This window comes from Lissotriton helveticus, chromosome 7 (genome assembly GCF_964261635.1).
Source record: "Lissotriton helveticus chromosome 7, aLisHel1.1, whole genome shotgun sequence".
NCBI lineage: Eukaryota > Metazoa > Chordata > Amphibia > Caudata > Salamandridae > Lissotriton > Lissotriton helveticus.
In genome coordinates, this window is record NC_136068.1 from 1710691391 (window position 1) to 1710714926 (window position 23536).

The window sequence follows — 23536 nt, forward strand, 5'->3', positions numbered from 1 at the left end:
CGCTGAGTGATGCTGTGGTTGCGCTGAGTGATGCTGTGGTTGCGCTGAGTGATGCTGGGGTGGCACTGAGTGATAATGTGGTGGTGCTGAGTGATAATGTGGTGGTGCTGAGTGATGCTGGGGTAGCGCTGAGTGATGATGTGTTGATGCTGAGTGGTGCTGTGGTGGTGCTGAGTGATGCTGGGGTGATGCTGAGTGATGATGTGGTGATGGTGAGTGGTGCTGAGTGTTGCTGGGGTGGTGCTGAGTGATGCTGTGGTGTTGCTGAGTGACGCTGTGGTGGTGCTGAGTGGTGCTGTGGTGGTGCTGAGTGGTGCTGTGGTGGTTCTGTGGTGGTGCTGAGTGGTGCTGTGGTGGTGCTGAGTGATGCTGTGGTGGTGCTGAGTGATGCTGTGGTGGTGCTGAGTGGTGCTGTGGTGGTGCTGAGTGGGAGATGGGGAGAGGGAGAAAAAGGAGAGGAGGGAGAGGGTAAAGAGAGGGAGAGAGGAGAGAGAGGGGGAGAGAGAGGGGGAGAGAGGAGAGAGAGAGGAGAGAGAGAGGGGGAGAAAAGAGAGGAGAGGGAAGAGGGAAAGGGAGAGAGGGAGAGGGAAGTGAGGGAAAGGGAGAGAGGGAAAGGGAGAGAGGGTAGAGGGAGAGAGGGAGGGTAAGAAGAGAGGGGGAGGACGAGAGTGAAGGACGGAGGGGAGAGAGAGGGGAGGGGGAGAGAGAGGAGAGCAGGCAGAGGGGGAGATGGGGAGAGGGAGAAAAAGGAGAGCAGGGGGAAGGTAAAGAGAGGGAGAGAGAAGAGAGAGGGGGAGAGAGGAGAGGGAGAGGGAGAGGGTGAGAGAGGAGAGAGTGAGAGGGAAGTGAGGGGAAGGGAGAGAGGTAGACGGAGAGAGTGAGAGTGAGAGAGTGAGGGGAGGGAGAGAGAGGGAGGACAAGAGGGAAGGAGGGAGAGGCACAATCCCACTAGAGAGGCCTAGGGCACGGAGCACCTGCATGACCCGGAAGTGAACCAGCGTTGGAACAGCCAATGAAACTCCTCTGCAGCTGACGTCATGCTGACCTGTGACTCACTCATTAGATTTAAGAGCAGTAAACATTGGCTTGGACACTGTTCAACCCGGTCACCCGGAGTCACATCAGAGCATTAACGAGGCACTGTAAAACATGTTTAATGTGGACATTAGAGCTCGTGCTGGGAACACACGTGCACATGGTGGACCTATTGATATCATTCACACCAGGCAGGGTTTGCTGTCACTAAGCACATTATATTGCTAACTGACGACATTAACTAGACAGATGACGTGGTGGTGGAAAAACGATCACAGTCAGACCAGCAAGGACACTAAGTGGCTCTACAGCAAACGCAAAGAAAGACAGGGCGAAAAAAACCATTCTCTGCTGGCAAATCGTGCAGTTACACAAGTAGGCCAAGTGGAGCTAATTTGGAAACAGCAGTTGGCACAGTAAAGGCAGAAGGCCTTGAAAAGGGAAGGGCAAGTCATGCACAGGACATAAAATTCAAATGTGCACAGAAGTGAGGGGAGGGTGCTGAGAGGACTGGAAAAGCCCCCAAGACCTTTAAAATCAGTGTGCTTTGGAAGCTGAGAAATGTTGCACCCGGTGAGCAGGAGGGCCACAAGTAGCGGGCATTGCCACAATCACAGATGAATGACATAGCGACCTAAATGAGACAGAAAAGGAAGCCAAAAAAAAAGCTGCCATGTTAAAAAAATAAACGCGAGACACGGCCTAGCGGCCGTGTAAAGTGAAAGTACGGCCGGCCTGGGCAGTGAAAGGGGAGGAGGGAGGAGAAATGCGAGTCACGGCAGCAGCAGCCTTTGATGTGCCGGCCGGCCGTGCAGTGAATAATTAGGGGAGGAGAAATGCCGGCTGGGGGAATCTTGAGATGCCTGTGGGAGGGAGGCTGGTAGCTTTGTTGTGCACGCGCTTTTTACCAATGCGCTTGCGCATTGAGCTTGTTTTTCTCGGGCACAGCAACAAACCGCCGAGATGGTTAAGCTCTCGTTAAGCCACAATATAGCTCGCCAGCTATGCACAAGCGCATTAGCAGGCGAGCCCTAAAAAGGACAAATAAAATGATAATAATTATTGTTGTTATCTTTCTATTTTTTGTATATATGTCAGTGACTCACGGACGGGGCGGTGCTGGCAGAGTAGGGAGAGGAGTGGTTTTCACTCCTGAAGTGCGCAGGACTGCTTGGCCGCCACAAGCACTCCTGCGCATATTGCATGTTCCCCACCAGGCTGCATTACGCAGCCGGTGAGGAACATGCAAACCCTCCCAGTCCCCGTCTGAACACCGATCCACAGTGCTCGGACCACTCAAATGGTGCATTGCAGTGTTGTGATTGGCTATGGGGAGGGTAGGAGGGCGGGTGCTTCCTGCTGCTGGCCGGAAGTGCAGGAAGATGTCAGAGGGACGGAGGGTAAAGTAGAGGCGGCAGCCATTTTAGGTAAGTGTTTTTTTGGGGGGGTTTCTTTTGTTGTACCCCCTTGTCCCCCGCCTCACCACTCGGGTCCAGTAGCAGTCGCTATATGTTGTAAGTAGAATGTTACATCTGCTCTTTCAGCCCTTGGCCTACATGAGCTATTAAACCTGAGGGACAGCTCTGCTTTCCAAGCCCCCAAAGACCGCTCTACTCTAATGGTCAGTCCTGCTCTCTTACCTCCGGCTCTGTAGGATGCTGGTAAACGAGAGAGTTATTATTGCTACACCGAAGTCCATAATACCAGTGTAAGCTCAGACCCCCCTGGATATAGCGGCATGGATTAGCAAATGTAGCGGCACAAAAATTTAAATTTAGCGGCACAAATATGGAAATTTAGCGGCAATTTTGTGGCATTTTATTTGCCCGTTTTTTCCTACAACAAACACAGATATCTTCGTTTTTTTCGTTATTTAACAACATGAAGCTATGTATATTTGGTTTATTTACAATGTAGACACTTTGTTTGGCTTCAAGGCTTCATATAGGACATAAACATGTTAATGAATAAATGCCTCAAAAGCAATCACCACCATTACATTATGGTTTAGCAGACTTTGGCCGATGTTAGTCATGGAAATGATAAGCCATAAAATCACTTAACCGCAAAATCGCAAAATCCTGGAGGGTCTGAATAGAGGCAGATAAACAGAAAAAAAGTCCCCAAGCGGAAGCAGACAAGTCCTAGGGATAATCTCCAGAGTCCACATAGTACATGCACATATAAGTATATAATAAGTATATACTAAAGTATGTACAATTGGTCTCGAATGCTCGACCTAAAAAGGGAGATTAAAAAAATCTGGTGATAAAAAAAAATCAGAAATTCCTGTGCTTCCTACAAAGTCTGACCATTAAATCTTCTTCTGTATACTACATCTGGGTCATCATCTACTGATTTGTGTTTGCTTCATACAGCAAAGCGTGGTCATTATCTGCCCTGTTGCCTTTTGCACATTGCTAGTAGGGCCGTGACCCCATCTCTGTATGTTAATTCGGCAACCTGTCCTCTAAAAGGAAGAGTGAAACGAGAGACACTAATTCAAAGTGTGGTTGCCCAAAATAATGCATTCTGCCATTATTAAAGCCACATATGGAGCGCCCCAATGCTTTTCCTTATCTCTATACTTTTGTACATATATATGATGACTCAAATGAAATAATTTAATCGTGTTGAGGTAAAATTGAAAGCTCTTGATGGGGTCACCTGCCCCTTTCAGGTAGGCGGGCATGTGTAGTGAGTGGATGCTTGAATATGCGCTGGACATGCTGGCCTTCCAGTCTCATCTTATGTTTCAAATGCCATCCTCATAACACTGCCTCCCTTAGGGCCTTTCTTGCACAAATGTGGTCTGCTGCAGATAAAAGACTGTGAAAAGGATCCTTCCCTAGCAGAAAATCCGCCAAGATTTGGTTTTTGTAGTACATTTCTTTACTGCAGTCTTCACATTGTGGAAATACCAAACATTATTTATTTATTTATTTATTTTGAAAGTTTTATATAGCGCGAACAAGATCTTTGCAGATATCAGAGCGCTTTACAAGGGCATGGGGGTAAAAAATACAAAGTAATAAAGCGTATATACAGAGTAATATATGAGGTAGTTAGGTACAAGGTGCTAGTTACATAGGTGGGATAAAGGACATGAGGTAGATAACAGGTGAGGTAGTGTCGGTACACAGTGTATAGACAGACAATTGCGTCAATAGTATAAAGTGCAATAATAAGGAGCATATACCTGCTTAAACGTGTTTAGAATATTTAGAGTTTAAAGGAGGGTACAGTTGAGGTAGGTGTGAGCAGGGTGTATAGTCCCACAGGTGCGAGAGTAGTAAGGAACGTTGAGATGGAGAGGGTAAAGTGTGCAAAGTCAACCAGGTGCGTCAATAATATAACAATATAACAGTATACATAATCAACCAGGTGCATCAAACATTATAACAAAATACAAAGAGTGAGCGTATACAGTTAGGTTAAGGTAGATGTGAGCAGGGTGTATAGTCCCACAGGTGCGAGAGTAGTAAGGAACGTTGAGATGGAGAGGGTAAAGTGTGCCAAGTCAACCAGGTGCGTCAATAATATAACAATATACATAATCAACCATGTGCATCAAACATTATAACAAAATACAAAGAATGAGCTTATACAGTTAAGTAATTCAAAAACACGGGTGGCACAGTAGACCAGGGTCGGGAGGGACTTGCAAGGCAGATTCATGAGTGATACGGAGCAATAGATCATGTGTATTTTGCCATGAGGATCGCTTTAACTTCCCTCTTAAAGATTGTTTCGGAGGAGATGAGCCTTGTTTCCGGAGGGAGTGACTTCCAGATCCTGGGTGCCATTCCTGAAAAGGAGCGTTTATAAGTTTTTTCCTTCCGAAATCTTCGAGGTTTCAGCAAAAGATTGCTTGTGCCTCTAGTAGTTCGGGAGCCACCCGAAATTGTCAGCTTTTGAGTGAGATAGGCGGGTGAATTCCGGTGCACAGCCTTGTGTGTCATGCAAGCGATTTTCAGTTGTATTCTGGCTTCAAAAGGTAGCCATTTCAGTGATTTAAAGTCCGGGGAGATGTGAGAGTGTTTTTTTGAGCCAGTGACGAGTCTCGCTGCGGCGTTAAGGGATGCTCCTAGGGGTGCCGTTGTAGTTAGGGGGAGCCCGCAGAGGGCGGTGCTACCGTAATCTATGTGCGGGATGACTATAGATTGTACTGCAGTTTGGAAGTCTTTGGCAGGAAGGAAGGGTTTGAGTTTCCTCAGGGTATTGATTTGAAAGTTCGCTCCTTTGGTTGCCTTGCTGATGTGCTGCTGCATGTTGAGATTGGTGTCCAGTGTTATGCCTAAAGATTTTGCGGAGTCAACTACGATGGGCTGTACATTTAGAGCCGTTAAATGCTTAAGCCATGTTTGAGCCGTGGATATTTTAGCGGGAGGTGAGATCAGGAGGAACTCGGTCTTCAGAGCATTGAGTTTGAGGTGGTTCTCAGAAAGCCAGGATTGGGTGTTTCTGATTGTGGTGTTCAGAAGCATGATGTCCTTGGGAGATTGTATTTTGAGATAAAGTTGGGTGTCGTCGGCATACATGTGAAAGTGCACATTAGATGCCTGTAGCAACGTAGTGAGAGGTTCCATAACTAGGTTGAACAGTGTTGGGGAGAGGGAGGATCCTTGAGGGACGCCTAGCGATACAGGTACCGAAGAGGACAGCAGGTTGTTGCTTTTGAATCTTTGTGTCCGGTTGTGTAGGAATGAGGTGAACCACTTTAGAACAGTACCAGATATGCCCATTCTTGTGTTTAACAGTTCGTCTTAAGTTCTCATGTTTAACTGTATCGAATGCTGCGGAGAGATCCAGAAGGATGAGGAGGCAGGTGTCGTTTTGGTCTAGGATTTGGAGGGCATCGTCCACTATGTGAGTCATGGCAGTTTCGGTGCTGTGCCCTGCTCGGAAGCCTGACTGATGAGCGTTTAGGAGATCAAACTTATCTATGTGTTTAGTCAGTTGCTGTACACATTTTTCCAGCAGTTTAGCGAGAGTGGGAATGTTTGTAATAGGGCGGTAATTGTTTAGATCAGTGGGGTCTGCTGTTGGTTTTTTCAGTAGCGGAGTGACTTGCCCTACTTTGAGGGCGTTGGGGATGGATCCTTGTTGAAGAGAGCTATTGATAATCTTTGACCAGAGTGGGAGAAGCCAAGGAGAAAAGTCCTTTACAGCGTTAGCAGGAAGGGGGTCGGAGAGGTGATTGGAAGGTTTCAAGGTGTTGAGCAGTCTGCCAATTTCCTCTTCGGAGTAGGTGTCAAAGGCTGACCAAGTAGCATTGTTCTTTGGTTGAGGCACTGCTGTGTGTCGGGGGTTGGAGTACAGGATAGCGTCATTGAGGAGATCGCTTCTTATTCTCTCAGTTTTTTGGATAAAGAAGGCAGAGAAGTCTTCGCAGGAAGGAGTATCGCCCATAGGGCTGGGTGTCTGGGGTTGCTCTTTGCATTGTGTCCTTATCCTTGATCGACGTAGTCCAGTATTTCTTTGGTTTGAAACAAGTGCCTGGCACTTGTTAAATGTGCGTGGAACACCCGAATCGCACTCCATCTTTTCATTTTTTCATCCATTATTTTATCCATGTGTTCTATACTTCATTTTAATATGTGATACCAACTCCAATCCACACACGGGATGCATTGGATTTTTAATAAACATTGCCTTGGACGAACCCCTGCATATGTCATGTTTGAACTTGAGGTCCGGAGGGCACAGTTTGAATATTAGAAACTTAGGAAAATGGCAGAATGAATCCCGTGTGTGGATTGGAGTTGGTATCACATATTAAAATGAAGTATAGAAAACATGGATAAAATAATGGACGAAAAAATGAAAAGATGGAGTATCGTTTAAATGAAGCCAAAAGCGGCTAGATGTTGCAGTGCGACTGGTTTGGGGTAACACGTGTTGCCCCACCCTTCTTCGTAATACAGATGTTCAGCATCCCCTCCAGGCCAAACAAACAAACTTTTATCGTTCTAAGATAAAAGCCATAACACACATGCCTGCATCAAAATTACATAAAATGTACCCATAAGAAGTTTAAAACCCATAAGACTACATTAAAACTTGTACACTTAAAAAAATAAAAGACTGTGCCAATCAGTGAAGAAATATGGATCATCGTTTAAGATTGCTTTCTTCAGGGGCCTGAAAGGGACTGGCTCCATATATTTAATTGTGTCTAGATTGCGCTGAAAATCAATGGATTATCTTGGGGGTACTTAATGAGTGTCTCATCAGTGTCTGTAGCTGGGTTATCAAACCAGGTATTCATGAAGCAGTGAAAACCAGCTTCAGTAGTTAATGGGGAATATGATTAATTCTTTGAAACGAAGGTCCCAAGATAGCGGATTTCCTTTGGTGCTTGTTTGATATTGTTTGTTTCCTCAAATATTAAAGTCTTTGGTGGAAAACCTCTCTCTACCGTCTATGTTCTGAGGTTTTTTAATCCGTCTAGCAGTGCTACACAACCGCCATCCTGATTTAGTTTATAAGACAACGCCGTAAACGCAATAATTAAAAAAAACAAATGTTCATATATGTTATAACTAGTTGGCCCAGTTCATCATGGCCTGAGCAGGTGATGCAGCAAAGGTCATGGTAAAAATGTGATAACACTACAGTGCGATAGGAATACAATTGACTTTACCACACACAAAAAATCCAAATGCCATCAAATCCGTGTATGAGAAGGCATTGTTTACCATGCACACAGCCAGCGCAAAGAGCACAGACATTATTCAATTTCTCCTCCAGTCACTGACTGATCTGAACTGCGGCTACTAGAGCGACAGTGGTTTGTAAACCAGCATCAAGAGGCAAAGGATGGTGAACCCGCTCATCCCATTGAACAAAGAAGCCAACCCACACAAACACTACTGCAGACAAAGAGAGTTCATCTGGGACTACCCAACCATAAAATACACCCACACCAAATCTAGAAGACAGAAGAAGTACAACTGATGAAGAGGAGCCGATCATTTCACATTTCGGCCATTAATATGTTCCAAATACTCTATTAAACTCTAAGGTGAATGCAATATAAGTGATAGGTCGACCTCAAATTGGCCCCAAGGCTGCCTTTAAATGCACCACCAAATAAAATGCCTTGCTGCATTAGAGCGCAGTGCAGTAGATGTGACTCTTCAGACACAGGGGGATAAAGTTCAGTCTCTAATAGACATGGTTCAGTGCTTAATTTGAGCCAGTGGTTTCCGGTGCTTGCCGCCAGTGCTTAAATGTCAGCACAAGCTTCAGTGACAGTCCACCACATAGTGGCGCTGTCTGTCAGATTTTTAGATGAGCAGACTTGAGTTTAATAAGTCAATGTACACGAAAAAAGAATACTGCCTGCCTCTAACGCCATTCATATAACTTTGGGTGGCCTGAAATATTCTGAATTGTCACACTGGTAGGAGTTGTGTTGGCACTGTCATTGGCACCGCCGGCAGCGGTAATGGGTGGTGGAGGCTGCAGTGGCATCCCAAGAAGGGCCCTGACACTTAGGGGCATGTTATCAAGGACGGCGGTAAGATTATCGCAGGTTTAAAGGCAGAAAACTGACGCTAAAGCAGCGATAATGGGCTTGATAAAATGCCCGGTAGAATTCTAATAGAAGCCCATGTTCACACCAGAACATGGACTTCTATTGGCATTCTCAAGGGCATATTATCAAGCCCATTATCGCCGCTTTAGCGGCAGTTTTCTGCCGCTAAACCGGTGATAATTTTTAACGCTGTCCTTGATAATATGCCCCTTCGTTTTTTAGAAATTAAGCACTGGTGGGCGGTGCAACGGCATGGAGTGACGACCGGTGCAGTAGATGCAGAGGAACGAGGCTGTCCATGTGTGTACTCACAGGTGAAGCCAATACACAACAACCCATAATATGGTCTTAGATGCGGAAAGTCCACACTATGCCATGAATGCTGCTCCAGCCAAGTCACTGTGGGAGGCTCCTTGTTATGACCTGCACTTGTTCATCCACTGCTCTACCATATGAGACTAGCCCTGCTCGCTTGGGGCGGGCTACGATCACCCTCCATAGAACTCTGTGTTATGGCATCCACAAATAAAGTAACATGGAATGTTGAGGTATTCACACCCCCTCCCGGCGATATGCGATGTGTAGATACCTACGCTGGAAGCAGACACACATAGCATCAACCAATCAATCAATCAATCAATCAATCAATCAATCAATCAGGGTTGGTAAAGAGCAGCTACTCACTCCCAAGGGTCTCAAGGTGCTAGGGGAAAGTGGGGGTCAGCAGCTTTGAGTGCTGGGATCATCCGAAGAGCCAGGTCTTGAGATCCTTCCTGAACTGGAGCAGTGTAGGGACTTGCCGGAGCGGGAGGTTGTTCCAGGCCTTGGCTGTGAGGTAGGAGAAGGACTTTCCTGCAGTTCTGGTCTTGTAGATGCGTGGAACACTGGCTAGAGAGAGGTCAGCTGATCAGAGGTGTCTCTTGAGTGCGTGGAAGGAGAGGCGGTTGTTCGGGTATATTGGTCCGATGTTATGGAGGGCCTTGTATGCATGAGTGAGGAGATTAAAGGTTTATCTTTCGATGGGGAGCCTGTGGAGATCGCGGAGGTGTTGGATGATGTGGTTGTGATGGGGGATGCATACTCATATTACTGAGCTGGAGGCATCCAGATTGCAGAATAGAGGGAGAAGTAAGTGTTTTCCACCAATTACTCCACCTGTGCCCGAAGGGTATTGCTATGGATCAAGACAGGGTTCCCTTTCGTTGCTACACACAAGATCATTGACCCTGAAGGCCTATACATCCTGGTGGAGTGCTGGCTAGATGACTCCCACATGCTCCTTGGATCGATCTATGCACCCAAAGCGGAGCACGCTCCGTTCCTTAATGCTTTGTCTACAACACTAGTACAATGTAGTCGAATGTCCTGATTACTGGGTGGGGGTTTTAACAGTGTTCTCAATGTGGAGTAAGACTGCTCCTTCCCGCTCTTGCCTCCCACTGCAGCCACATCTAATATGCACACCCTGAACACATGGCTACAACAATGGGAGCTGTTGGACATATGGTGTCAATGTAACGCCAGCGCATGGGTATACTCATGTTACTCTCATGCACGCAGACTCCATGTCCATATAGATAGATTTTTCTGCATCCCTAGCCCAGTCTCATACATCACACATGTGGACTACCTCAGTAGAACACCTGATCACAGCCCACTCCAGTTGCAGCTGCAATGAGAATGCCCCCCACACCTTCAATACCCATTTGGAGGCTGCAGGCGTCAACATTAGAGGACCCCTCCTCATTCTGAGCTTCTATTAGCGCCAGTATAATGGAATACTTTGATATCCGCTAACAGAGTGGGACGCTTTTAAAGTGTCTATCAGGGGACATTGTCTGGGTAATACCCTAAACATGCGCCGCCACCTTACCAATGAAATGTCCCATGTGGAGAGACACCTGGTCAGACTTGAGGAACTTGCCAGGTCCTCAAACGCTGCTCAGGAGCGATTGCATTAGGTCAGGCGCGACCACATAGCATTGCTGGAAATACTGCACTCCCTTAATTATGCAGCTCATTCTAAGAAAGCGCACACCGAGGCCGACATGCCAAGATCATTACTGGCATGGTTGATACAGCAAGAATCGGCACGACAGCCATACTATCTATACGGTCAGGAAAGGGGTTGTTACTGTAAACACAAAGGAACATTCACAAAACCTTCATATGCCATTTCACACAGTTGTACACATCCAAACTATGGTGACGCTGGGGGAGATTAGCGACTTCTTAGCTGACCTCCTCCTACCCTGAGCCCTGCTCGAACATAGGGAAGAAATTAATGAGGATATTATCATCTTTGAGATAAAGGAGGTGCCCTGGTAATGGGCAAAACATAGTTGCCATTCGAATTTTGTCAGGCCTATTGTTCATTGCTGGCACCTCGATTAAAAGTAGGGGTGGGTGGATTTGCGTAGTCACGCTACCCAAAGCTCCGTGAAACGGTAAAAAATCTCCGCGAGCACGCAGAAATTCTGCGAACAGGTGGAATTGCTTGTTCCGCCTGTTCGCGATGCTCGGGGGGGGGGGGAATATCTCGCGAACACGCATTTTGAATGCGCGATCAAGCAAACATTTTTGGGCAATTACGCATTCTCCGTGGAACGCGAAATTCCGCGAGCGGAACGAAATTTACCGCACAGGCCTAATTAAAAGCACTGTATGATGCAGCTCTCTTGGCGGCGGCACTACCGCCTACATACATTGAGCTATGTTTGCTCATTTTGTTGCCCAAACTGGGACAAGATGGGTTAGAGATGGAATCCTATAGGCCTCTTGCTTTGTTAAATACTGACTACAAAATGTGGCGATTCTGGCAGATCGGCTGGAATATTGGTTCCACAGCTTGTCCACCCCGACCAAAATGGTTTTGTTCCAGCCAGAAACACCTATCTGAATCTACGCCGATTCTTCTGGCACATGCCTCACAGATGCAACCACTCTCGGGTTGCCTGGTTATGAATTTACACAAGGTGTTTGATTCCCTCGAATGACCCTACTTATTCGTGGTCCTCACATGATATGCTCTGGTAGCCCGTTTCCTCCGATTGGTTAAATTGTTATGCACTAACCCTACAGCCAGGATTAAAATAAGATGCCATATGCAGACCCTATCAAGGTACAGAGGGGCACCCGGCAGGCCTGCCCGCTATCTCCTCTCCTATTTTCTTTGGCACTGGAGCCCCTAGAACAACTTCTGTGTGCCCAGGGCCAACAGTGGGGTATTCCTCTTGGAGACGGTACACATTCCGTCTCTCTTTATGCAGATGATATGTTCCTTTGCCTTAACAATATCTAGACCATACAGCCCACCATTGAACAACTGCTAGCCAAGTGTTCCACTGTGTCAGGCCTTAGAGTAACATAGAATAAGTCTAGCCTCTTCCCCTTTAACATTAACACACCTGGCCCAATGTTTGATGCGAATGGCGTCTAACCTGGCAACCATTCACATTCCGATATCTGCGGATAAGGATTTATCATGCCCCTGAAGACCTTCTGGATGGCAGCCTAGTTCACGCTGTCGCTGCCTTACGAGGGAAGATATCATTCTGCCAAACCCTGCCGATTGGGTTGCGGGAAGATTGGCCCTAACAAAAATGGTTGTAATATCGAGACTACTGTATGACTCTGTCAATCTTCTATTTATAGAAAGGCCCTTCATTCGCTCCTTAGAACGCTTGATGGGCAATCTTATATATATTACAATACGCGCCGCGGAGTAGCATTTATCAAACTTTATTTCCCAGCGGACTGCGGTGGGCTCGTTATACTTAGCATCGAACAGTATTACCTGGCCTCGCAGCTGCAGTGGGTGGCGCGTGGGTTTGCTGCCTGCAATTTGGAGGACACCGCGATACTCCTCCCCAATGCAATCTGGAAGGGTTGCATAACATTTTTCACCCCCTCACCAGAGCACCACTACAGGGAGCACTTCTTCGGGTTGCATGTAGATGCTTTCGCAGGACCAGTTTCTTAACTGTTCAGTTATGTCTTACCCCCCTGCACTCCCTATTCTTGCTATTCCGCAGGGACACAGGTCAACCTCGCTTAGGGAACTGGGGCCCTGGCATGAGGTGGCACTGCACAGTGTAGGCAGCTTATATCGGGATGGGGCCCTCCTACCCATTGGAGATCTTCTAGCTGACCCTGAGCTTCCGCCGGGTCACCTCCTCTTTGTTTCATGCTTCCTTTGTTCGAGTGTTGGGTCAAATTCTGGAGAGACATACAGCAGGGCCCAGGCAGCATCTCACCATGCAACACTTGCACGTTCTGGGAAAGTTTAGCCACCTGGCTCAGTGGATGGCTTAGTCTCTACCACACACACTGCTCCCCCCTCACTGCACTGGTCTGGCACTGGGACACAGACCTGCAACTCAGTTACACAGACAAAGAAAGGTAGGCGAGTTTAGCTCATCCTACTCTGGTGTCCCGCAATGTATGTTTTGAGTAAATGCAATTCTATATCTTGCACAGAGGCTATTTAACGCCCCATAAAACCAACTGATATTTAAACCGTGCTGATGCTGCCTGTCCCCGCGGCCTTGCCTTGACGTGGAGCTCCTGCATATGCTTTGGTCCTGCCCGTTGCTGGCAGAATATTGGACGGGTGTCACTGCACAACTGACAAGATGCATGGGTACCACTGTCGACTACACCTGGGAGGCGTGTCTGCTGGCTCTCAGTTGTCGCTCTCACAAAAAGAGGGCAGTAACACGATTCAGGGACCAGGCCCTTATCTTGGCGAAGCGACTGCTCACCCATAAATGGAAGGCGGCAACCCTCCCTGCCACTTCTGCATGGGTACTATCCCAGATGGCCTGGGCAGAGAGAGTAGCACTGCATAAGGAGGAGGTGAAAGGTCTCCACAAATACCCAATTTCTGATACCTGGGATGCACTCTTGGAGAAGTTCTGTAATGGTGTGCAAGGCACAGACCGATCCCCTTAGGGCTCCCAGTGCACCCCCCCCCCATTGTGTGACACATACCCCCGTCGGAGGTTGATACCCTATCAGTGTGTACAGGTGAAGTGTAGGACCCTGGTGACGCCCCTTGGGGTTGCAACCCTCACCCACCTCCTCTGTCACACTGAGAGAGTGCAGGATATCTTTCTTCTTGTTCTGGTAACTGCTGTTGTAAGTTGTCTTAATATATGACACTTCTTATTTGCAACAGACTGTCATTGGCTGCACCCAAACATATTCGCTGTTGTATCCACAACTGTTGTCAGAGAAATTCGGATTATCTGCTTTATGCATACGCCAGGTCTTTACAGTTCAATTTATTGTACAATACTGTGTCATGCAACCATTTTGTCCTGGATATGCAAAATGTCTTGTAACTTTCATAAGGTACAAGATAAGTTTTTGGAAAAAAAACGGCAATAAAAATCATTAAAAAATTGTTTAAAAAATCAACCTAGCCAAAACCCAAGTTATCAGCTTTAGGGGGCAGCGGGGAATCAAGTATAAGCGATTGATGGAGAGCAAGGAAATAGCCTCATTAAAGCCCCGTGGGTGCCTAGGGGTTATGCTTTTTGCCACTATGGGTATCTAGCATCACTAGTAAAACTAAAGACAAAGGTGGTCATTATTGCAAAGGCTATGGCCATGCTTTCCTCAAGTTTGCAATTCCCTTGATGATGCCAGCTTTACAGGTAATTGAGGACAAACCTTCCTTTACAATGCTTTGCGCTTTGACAATGAGCCGTGATAGACTTCATGGCTTTTTTGGATGACGGCCAAGTTGAATGTCTCCATGGTGTGCTCAGATCCAGCAATTCCATTGCACCGCACGCGTATGGCTGCAATCTGCTACAGAAAACTTATTGTTGCAAAAATAACAAAAACAGCTTCATTGAATTATATTCTCATTTGAAGCGGAGCCGGGCATGGTTTGATGAAAGCTTTGATTTGCATAAAGTCATCCAAGGGTAGTTCATCAATGGTTCTTGAAGGAAGGTAGCCAATCTGTGTCCTTGAAGAAGGTTCATCGGTATGGAATCCGAAGCTATAGCACCTTCGGGATCCAGAGATAATTAGACACTTCAATTCCCCTGAAGGTAGGAGATGAATACCTGCGCTTCAGGCTGATGCTGTTAGATGAATCATCACTCACGTTTTGTTGGGAACAGGTGCATCTTGTGTGTCACTGCTGTTGACTGTGTGGCAGCAAAGAAGAAGTTGTGGCACACTTAACGCCAACCGCCGCGTTGCGGGCGTTCTAAAGGGTGGGCGGGGCCGCGTCAGCCGTTGGACGTGCGCAGCACCAGGGAGGTAGCTCGCGCGACGTCCAACGGCCGACGGCAGCAGGGAAGGGGTTAATATGGCTATACCCAGTGTGGAAACTGATTGGGGAGTCTGTGCCAATGTGGACCTTTTCCCTCTGATGTTCTGGGGCCCGGCCTATTGTTGCATTGCGTGAGTTTTATATAGAGCAAACTAGACCCGAGAAATCGAGTATCAGAGCGCTTTACATGAGCACCAGTTTCGTTACAAATGGACACATTGATTTTTTTGTTAGGCACGGGGAGATTAAGTGATTTGCCCAGAATGACAGGATGGTGAGCGTCACCGCCGAGACTGGAACCCAGTTCCCCAGCTTCGAGGTCGACCGCCCTAGACGTAAGGTTACATCCTCTCTGGTTATATATAACAATTCAAAATAGTTAGGATGGCATGCAATATATCAATGTTTTGTCAAGATGCAAGAAAGTGTGTTATACTACAACCAGTATCAGCTGACACAAATTAAAAACAATGGGGCAGGTGGAAGGGACGTGGTAGGGGAAGGCGGGGGGAGCTCAAGGGGGGCGGGCACGGAGTTAATAATTAAAATAAAATAACTTACCTGAAGCTGCCAGCCCCCTCGAAGTTCCTCTTCTTTTTGGTCCCTGCAGACATTGGGCAACATCAGAGACTCCCTGTGCAATCCCTGCGCTGCTCTTATGCTATGAGACCAGCGTGGGGATTGGCCTGAGTGGGATGGTTTAACACTCGCTCAGGCAGACATACTGTTTATCTAACCTGGTTGTGCAATACAACGGGGTTGGAAAAACCCAACTGCACATGTCTGTTTGGCCCGCCTAAGACGGCCGGCAAACAGATATGTGCACTCAGCAGTACACATATACACCGTTCCTCCTCCCTCCTGTGGCCTGGCCCTAGCCCTCCCTACACACACTGGCTGAGCCAGCTGCGGAAAAATAAAACAATAATAAAATATTGTATTTTTCAGCTGCTGGCTCTGATCCAGTGGGGCGACACTCCTCTGCCATTGTGGAGAAGCCGCCGCTGACTACAACAACACAATACCACACATTCAGCAACACAGATTTAGGTGTCTACAGTTACACAATTCTTTTAGGGTAATGAGAGGCCTGTGGATACTGATATTGCTTGAATCGCAAGGCTGCACTAGGGCCCATTCTCACAGTCTCTCCTAGCTCGCATGCAGAGCACCTCTGGGTGCACTTTGGGACTTGCATTCCAATGCTGTTCTCCTAGTGGTGACAACCCAACTGGAACTCTGGCCCATTCCAGAACGTCAGACTAATTCCATGCCTTTTTAGCTTTTAAATATAAGAGAGCCGATGATTAAGGGCCTGATTTAGATCTTGGTGGACGGGTTACTCAGTCACAATGGTGACGGATATCCGGTTGGCCGAAATATAAATCTTATAGGATAGAATGGGATTTATATTTTGGCGGATGGGATATCAGTCACCATTGTGATCCAGTAACCCGTCCACCAAGATCTAATTTATTTATTTATTTGAGTTTTATATAGCACTGGTTAGACCTGAAGGTATCAGAGAACTTTACATAAGGAACAGCGAGTTGCAAGTTACAAAAATGTTACATAAGTTACATAGTGATTACATAGTAACAACAAGAGTTACTAGCGTACAGCACATAAGGACACATGATGAAGCCACAGTAACACAGTAGTATGCATTACTAATGCGTGGTGTAACAGAGAGAGGGAAAGGAAAATAGGGGCGGGAAAACAGGGGCGGGGAATGCCGATACAGTTGAGTCAGGGAGGAGGGGGAAAGTCCAACAGGGGGAACCAAGCAGTCAGTGTGAAAGACAGATAAACCAAGAAGAACCGTGATTAACAATGTCCGATGTCCCGCTGGGTAGGTGACGCCCGAGGGGCGAACCAGAACCAGACTCCTCTATAGCTGCATAGGACAGCTCCACCGGGCAAAGGCCAAGGGTTCTCGGTCTCCGAGGTAAGTACAAACAGTTTTGGTTTCCGCCCATGGGGCATCGTCAGAGTCCCATCGCCTGTAGCAGCCCCGGTGTTACTAGGAAGCACCGTCAGCCTCATCCTCCAGCTTACCCCATGAGAGGAGAGGTGGAAGGGACAGCTCCAAAGGTAAGCAGATCGACCCCAATTCCCAGAAGCAGAATTGAGTAAGGCAATTGAGAGAAAGACATTTGAGAGTAAGACATATGAGAGTAAGGCATTTGAGAGTAAGGCATGTGGCAACGCTCCATGTGTCGGCGTTGTGAAGGAATTTGGTCCCAGACTCAGAGTAGGTCCCCCCAGTGTCTCAAAACTCTGAGTGCCTAGCCTTTCTCATGTGGGCTCTCTTTCCTGAGGGGATGGAGTGATGGAGACCTGTTGGCACCGTTTATTCAGGCCCCGCCAGAATTCAGAGTCAGACCCTGTCTTTCAAATGTTTTTTCACCTTGTTCACCTGTGCATGTCTCTGCATGCTCGTATGGCAGTTGGCTCTACTGAGTTCTTTCTCAATTCAGAGTCAGAACGGGTACTAAAGATGGCGTCCAGTGCCTATACACAAGTGTGCCCAAGCAGATTTGATGAGAGTGAGTTTCTAGACAGCGGCCCGGCACTAGCACTTGTTAGTGAGGTATTGGCTCTTCAGCCCATGGAAATCCACAACACTGCTGCCTAACCACTTCCAGAGGGGCTCTCACCTATTCCAAGAGATCAACCCTAAGTGTACCAGGACACACTAACCAGCTGCACAAGGGCAGGAGAGGTTCGAAAACTCAGCTCACCACCGCACCTGGGTACTCAGGTCATTCCCCCGTGCTGGCTCAATGCCTTGCCTTCGGCTTCCCTTCCTCTCAGACTGCCACTTCAGGTAACAGGACTTTAAATCACTCTTTAGGGAGCTCCACACTGTAGGGATCTCTTCAACTTCAATTTCTCCCCACTGATAGTTCCTGTGAGAATCCACTACCTGGATTCTAGATTGGGAGTGTTGCACTTTTCTGCACTTCTCTGTATCCATAGCCAACTATACACAATAGTGATATGTTAGATAGCATTAGACCCGGAGAAAGGGGAATGGGATAAGAGAGAGCAACATATTGAATATCACCACTCTGACTACTTTGCAGGTGTGGATGTCTGTTGCAAGTTTCAGCAGACATCCCCACCTGATGTATTTTGATCATATTCAAATCTTTGTTTCCATCATAGTTCAGAATTGCTTTCTTAATTACTAATATAAATTGAAATATTTGCACAGTTCACTTACAGGTATTTAGACGTTGTTGTGTGCTAAAAATGGCATTTCCTTTTACGCTCTCTCTACGCCAGCACGATTGTCAGATAGTTTACTTTACCAAATCCTCTAACTTTGCAGTCAGAGAAAAAAAAGTAAACACCAATCTCCACATGAAAAAACATAAGCAACAATTTGTCCACAGACACAGCCTGACATCTAACCTCTGTTTCTGAAAACTCTAATGTGACAAAATAACACAAAACTTAAAGACATCTTTATTACTTATTCATCTTCTGAATGCCAGCATAGTTATTTTGGAGGTGCTAAAGCAGCACCTCCCTCGAACTGCTACTTCTAGCGCCTATGCAGGTGCCCAGTCCTGAAACACTTCAGAAGGCACATATGCCCTGTGCATTGACAGTCTTTAGGCAAGGGAGTCCAACCAGCAGACATTTAGAAGAACGTTAGATGATCGAGGGGATTGAAGCTTTGGTTGTTGTAAGACAATCAGACGTCTTGTGGTGAGTAATAATGTAGGATGATGACAGGGTTTTCATTGCCTTTGTTGCGGCTTAGTCTGGAGGTATCCACTAAGAAGGGGGCCCCTATAAACTAATGATATGCAGGAAAAATAGGGGAAAACACATAGATTACTGCTACAGAAATCAACCTGCATATATGTAAGATAAACCATGCCCCAAAGGGGTCAGTAAATGCAACATATCATGGGGCTAACAAAGTACAAGTGATCATCATCACATCACACAGGCATTTTTATAAAATTTCTTTAAATTCATTTTCATATTAAATATTCATGGAATAAATCAAAAACAAATACATATAGCCATAATAACATGAAAGTGGAAAACATCAGACATATAAACATATATATGTACATCAGGTCCCACACAATCACATTCAAACCCAACAATCATCCACCAACACTTTAACAATGCAAACATACTCAGACATAGTGCTCAATCGGACACGTTCTAACAATAATCAGAAACAAGTTAACACATTCAGAGTCAATGTATAGATGAAGGACTCTCGTGTGTAAGCTTTTATGTGAGGACAGTAACTGAATCCAAACACACGAGGTGGTTCTGCACCAACGCGCGTTTCGGTGCTTCACACAATGCGGGCTACACCTTCATCAGGGCGACAAGAATACAAGGTGTGGGACACAGAGGAGACAACCTTGAACAGAATGGCCCAAAAAATAAAGAACAAGGAAAGGAAGAAGGAATCAGCTCAAAGGAAATTATCAGTACTTCGTGAGGGACACAAGTTTCTAAGGCAGAATTTCTAGGCGTGCATAGAAGAAAGTTTAAAAGCGGGATCCTTAGACGAATGAACTGATCAACGCGACTCAGACAGAATTATCAGCGCGCCATGGTTTGGGTTCCTTGGGCGGTAGGCGGGGAATGGAACTGCCAATATCGACCTCGATAGCGGGAGCTCCATTCCCCGCCTACCGCAGAGGAACCCCTGGAGCCTTAGAAACTCGTGTCCCTCACAAAGTTACTGATAATTTCCTTTGAGCTAATCCCTTCTTCCTTTCCTTGTTCTTTATTTTTTGGACCATTCTGTTCAAGGTTATCTCCTTTGTGTCCCACACCTTGTATTGTTGTCGCCCTGATGAAGGTGTAGCCCGCATTGGGTGAAGCACCGAAACATGCGTTGGCACAGAACCACCTCGTGTGTTTGCATTCAGTTACTGTCCTCACATAAAAGCTTACTCACGAGAGTCCTTCATCTATACATTGACTCTGAATGTGTTAACCTGTTTCTGACCCCTTATTCTATAGTTCTGATTGTGGTTAGATCGTGTCTGATTAAGCATTATGTCTGAGTATGTTTGCATTGTTAAAGTGTTGGATGATTGTTGGGTTTGAATGTGATTGTGTGGGACCTGATGTACATATATATGTGTTTATATGTCTTATGTTTTCCACGTTCATGTTTTTATGGCTATATGTATTTGTTTTTGATTTATTCCATGAATATTTATTATGAAAATAAATTTAAAGAAATTTTATAAAAATGCCTGTGTGATGTGATGGTGATCACTTGTACTTTGTTAGCCCTATGATATGTTGTATTTACTGACCCCATTGGGGCATAGTTTATTTTACATATAGGCAGGTTGATTTCTGTAGCAGTAATCTTAGTCTGGAGGTATGATACACAAGTTTCAGCTATTGTAAGAGAGATATATTAATATATTAATCAAAACTTCTGTGGTGAGTCTTAACTGGCCTTTGATTTGATTAGCAAGTATGGCAGATGGGCACATGATCATGGGCCTTGTCAGGGCCTAGTTCACCATCGGCAGGGGAAAGGTGCATTGCTCGTGACGGAGGGTCGTCCAACTAGTAGCACCAGTGATAAGAATGTAACAGAATCCTGCTTACAGTAAGCCTCTGGTGTTTTGTGTTGTGTGCTTTTTTGCAGATGCTTGGATTGAAGCAGGCTGATGCTGGATGGTAGCAGTGGGCGAGCAGAAGAATCTCTACCAGAAATGTATTGCCAAACGCCAATGTTTACAGAAACCCATGTATAGTGCTGCACACGGTGGAATCTCTTTAGATGTAGTGTCTTTCGATTCTAGTAGTCATTTTTATGCTTGATGTAATAATTGGTGATATTGCGTTTGCATTGCATCGTTTACTGAGTAGCATCCTGCATTTTCACATTAATTATCCTTACCCCAAAGTGCAGTAGATTTGCATAAAACTGTTTATGTTTCCTGTGAGATGAATTCTATACCTAGCAAGGAATCATGTTCTATTTGGAAGGTGTTTTCTTAGAGTGTCGTTTTCGCAGCTTTTGCGGTAGATCATGGAGTTGTGTTGATCTTAGATACCGTGAATGTACATAAATGTACTTAAACACTTCAACTGGAGTAGTCCCTCTCTAGGGAAAAATAAGCCCTACGATTGGTGGAATCGTAAAACCAGCCAATGGGATTGCAGGAGATCCGAATGTTCAGATCTTAGTGTCCTCACACACCTGATAGGGTGTCATGCGTCATCGTAGGGCGGTCCTCATCAGGCCGGCGCTGTAAAGCTTGACGGGTCTGGGGGCTCTTTAGATCCGTAACGCCATTAAGATGAGTGCATGGGGGGGATTAACAAAAACTAGGGTGGAGACAAAAGTGAGAGGAAAAGAGTCTAAGGGACCCAAGGAAATATTTATGGGGTTGTGGAAAAGTAAATTTTGCCATGTTCTGTGTCCCTACGTGTCCCCCATCCTATGTTATGTGTGCATGATTAATATGCATATGTATTCCCCATGATCGATTAAAGACGCAATTACAGTTGTGTCCATCTCTAGTATGCCAGTTTCCAGTTCTCGTGAAAGCTACGAGTATTAGGCCTATGTAAAGCTACGTTGCCACGTTTCTCAGTGTGCACGTTATTTCATTGAAAGTCCCCTTTTCTAGGCCTCAAAAGAGCCCAGACTCAGATTCAGCTCCTGTCTCCTGAACCCTCGCTGAGGAGCGATACAGCCCCCACCTGTATCCCTGACCCTTCACTTACTTCCTGCCTCACAGTGCCCGGCTCGGCCTGGCTCTGCCTGCCAGTCTGCCAAGAGTATGTTATGATTCTAGTTATCAGTCCAGCCCTCCTTCTCTGCATTCCTAAGCTACTGAATCGCATCAACAGTTTCCGTCATGGTCTAGCCTTTACGTCTCCATGTAAGAGAAATACTGTATTAATGGTCATTTAATATTCCTCAACACGCACTACATGTAGAATAATGCATGCACCAGTCTTAGAATCTGTTAGCCTTTACCCTGATAACTTTTGGATTCTATCAACATGTTCTCTAAACATCAGATACTAGATAGTGTTTAGGTACATGTCGCTCTGACTCTCCAGACTTCAGTCTCTCCTTCTAGCGCAGAAGTCATAGCCCCCAGCTTCTCCTAGTAACACGTCATTGTCAGTTTGCGCGCACCACTAGGTTAGAGGTCCCGGCTCCTTAGGTAGCCCCCTCCATGTTTCCGCCCCGTTTATGACATATTCTGTTACGTTTACATCACATGTCTATGTTCACGCCTCTTGTTACACCTACTTTCACCCTTATCTCTCGCGACTGTTACAAGCCCCACCCACTGTTACGCCTACTGTATGTACTGTAATGCAATTGTTTTAACTATATATACTTGTGTACTGTTATTAAAAGCCAGCGCGCTCATTCCAGATCCTGCCCGACAGCTGTCGGGGCCCCCCTGTTGGCTAGCCATCCCAGATCTTGCCCGTGCAGGTTGTCCTGTTCCTGTCCTTTATGCTGTATTAAACCTGCAAACTCCTACTACCTCGAATCTTGACTCTTATTTATTGAGCTATCTGTTATTGTTATATCTAGTCAAAAATAGAGGTATTATTTATTTATTTACCACATAATGGCGCCCGAATAGGAACTTGCCCTTTCCCCACGCGCCGGTGAAGCCACGCAAGCCCCCTGATCCTCTGCAGCCGTGACGGAACCATACCGTGCACGTGCAGATATTTCTGCTTCAAGTATCCCTCAGGCCCACGGAGGAGACGGAGGTTGCGGTCCAGCATCCAGACGAGGCGGTGGAGGAACGCGGCGAGTCCCGACCAGAGCCCAAGCCGAGAGTCCAAGGTCCGAGGTATCCGGAGGCCCACCCGTAACAGAAGTCCGAAGTTCGTCCGTCCGGCGTCGAAGCAGTCCAGTCCAGTCCGAGGCCTTCCGTTCTTGCTGCCCGGTGAGTACCGTTGCTGGGGTAGTATCTAGACAGGGTCAATTGCATTGTCTCTGGTCCGTGGGTTTGGGGCACACAGATCCAACACGAAGTGTCCACTTAGGTGGATGCGGGTCCTGACGTGTCTCTTTATGAGACCGGTAAGTTTCGTACTGTTTTAGCAGTGCATCTAGTTTCTGTTCTAGTCCGTTCTGTTCTCGAGAAATTCATGTATTCTGTTTTCAGTTTTCCAGGTAGTATTTTGTCCGAACTGTTATTTTAAATGTCATTCATGTATTTCAATATCGTGGTATGAAAGTGGTGTAATTATCGTGTTCATTGTGTATTGTATTGTGTCTAGACTACAGTTCAGTCATGCCTTTGTTTTCCAAATTACGTCAGTTAAAAACTAGAAAAGGTCTGTTAGAAGAAGCAGTTCCTGTCCCGCCTAGGGACAGTCCAGGTCATTTTATGTATCAAAAGCATGGCATAAGTGCCATATTATATCTGGATTTATGGGTGGAGTACACCAAACAGTTAGAAGAAAAGTATAGATGGCCCGTATCGGGTACATGGGATGCCGAGTGCATCATGCGAGTAGAAGAAGCATTATGGAAAAAGAAAGCCAGACAGTCACAGAAAGATGCCATCGAGTTATGGCGCAAAGAATCTCATAAAAGAACCGAAAAAGAAATCAGAAAGTCAGAATTAAGTAGGGAATCCTTAGAAAGAGCCCAAGAAAGGGAATTA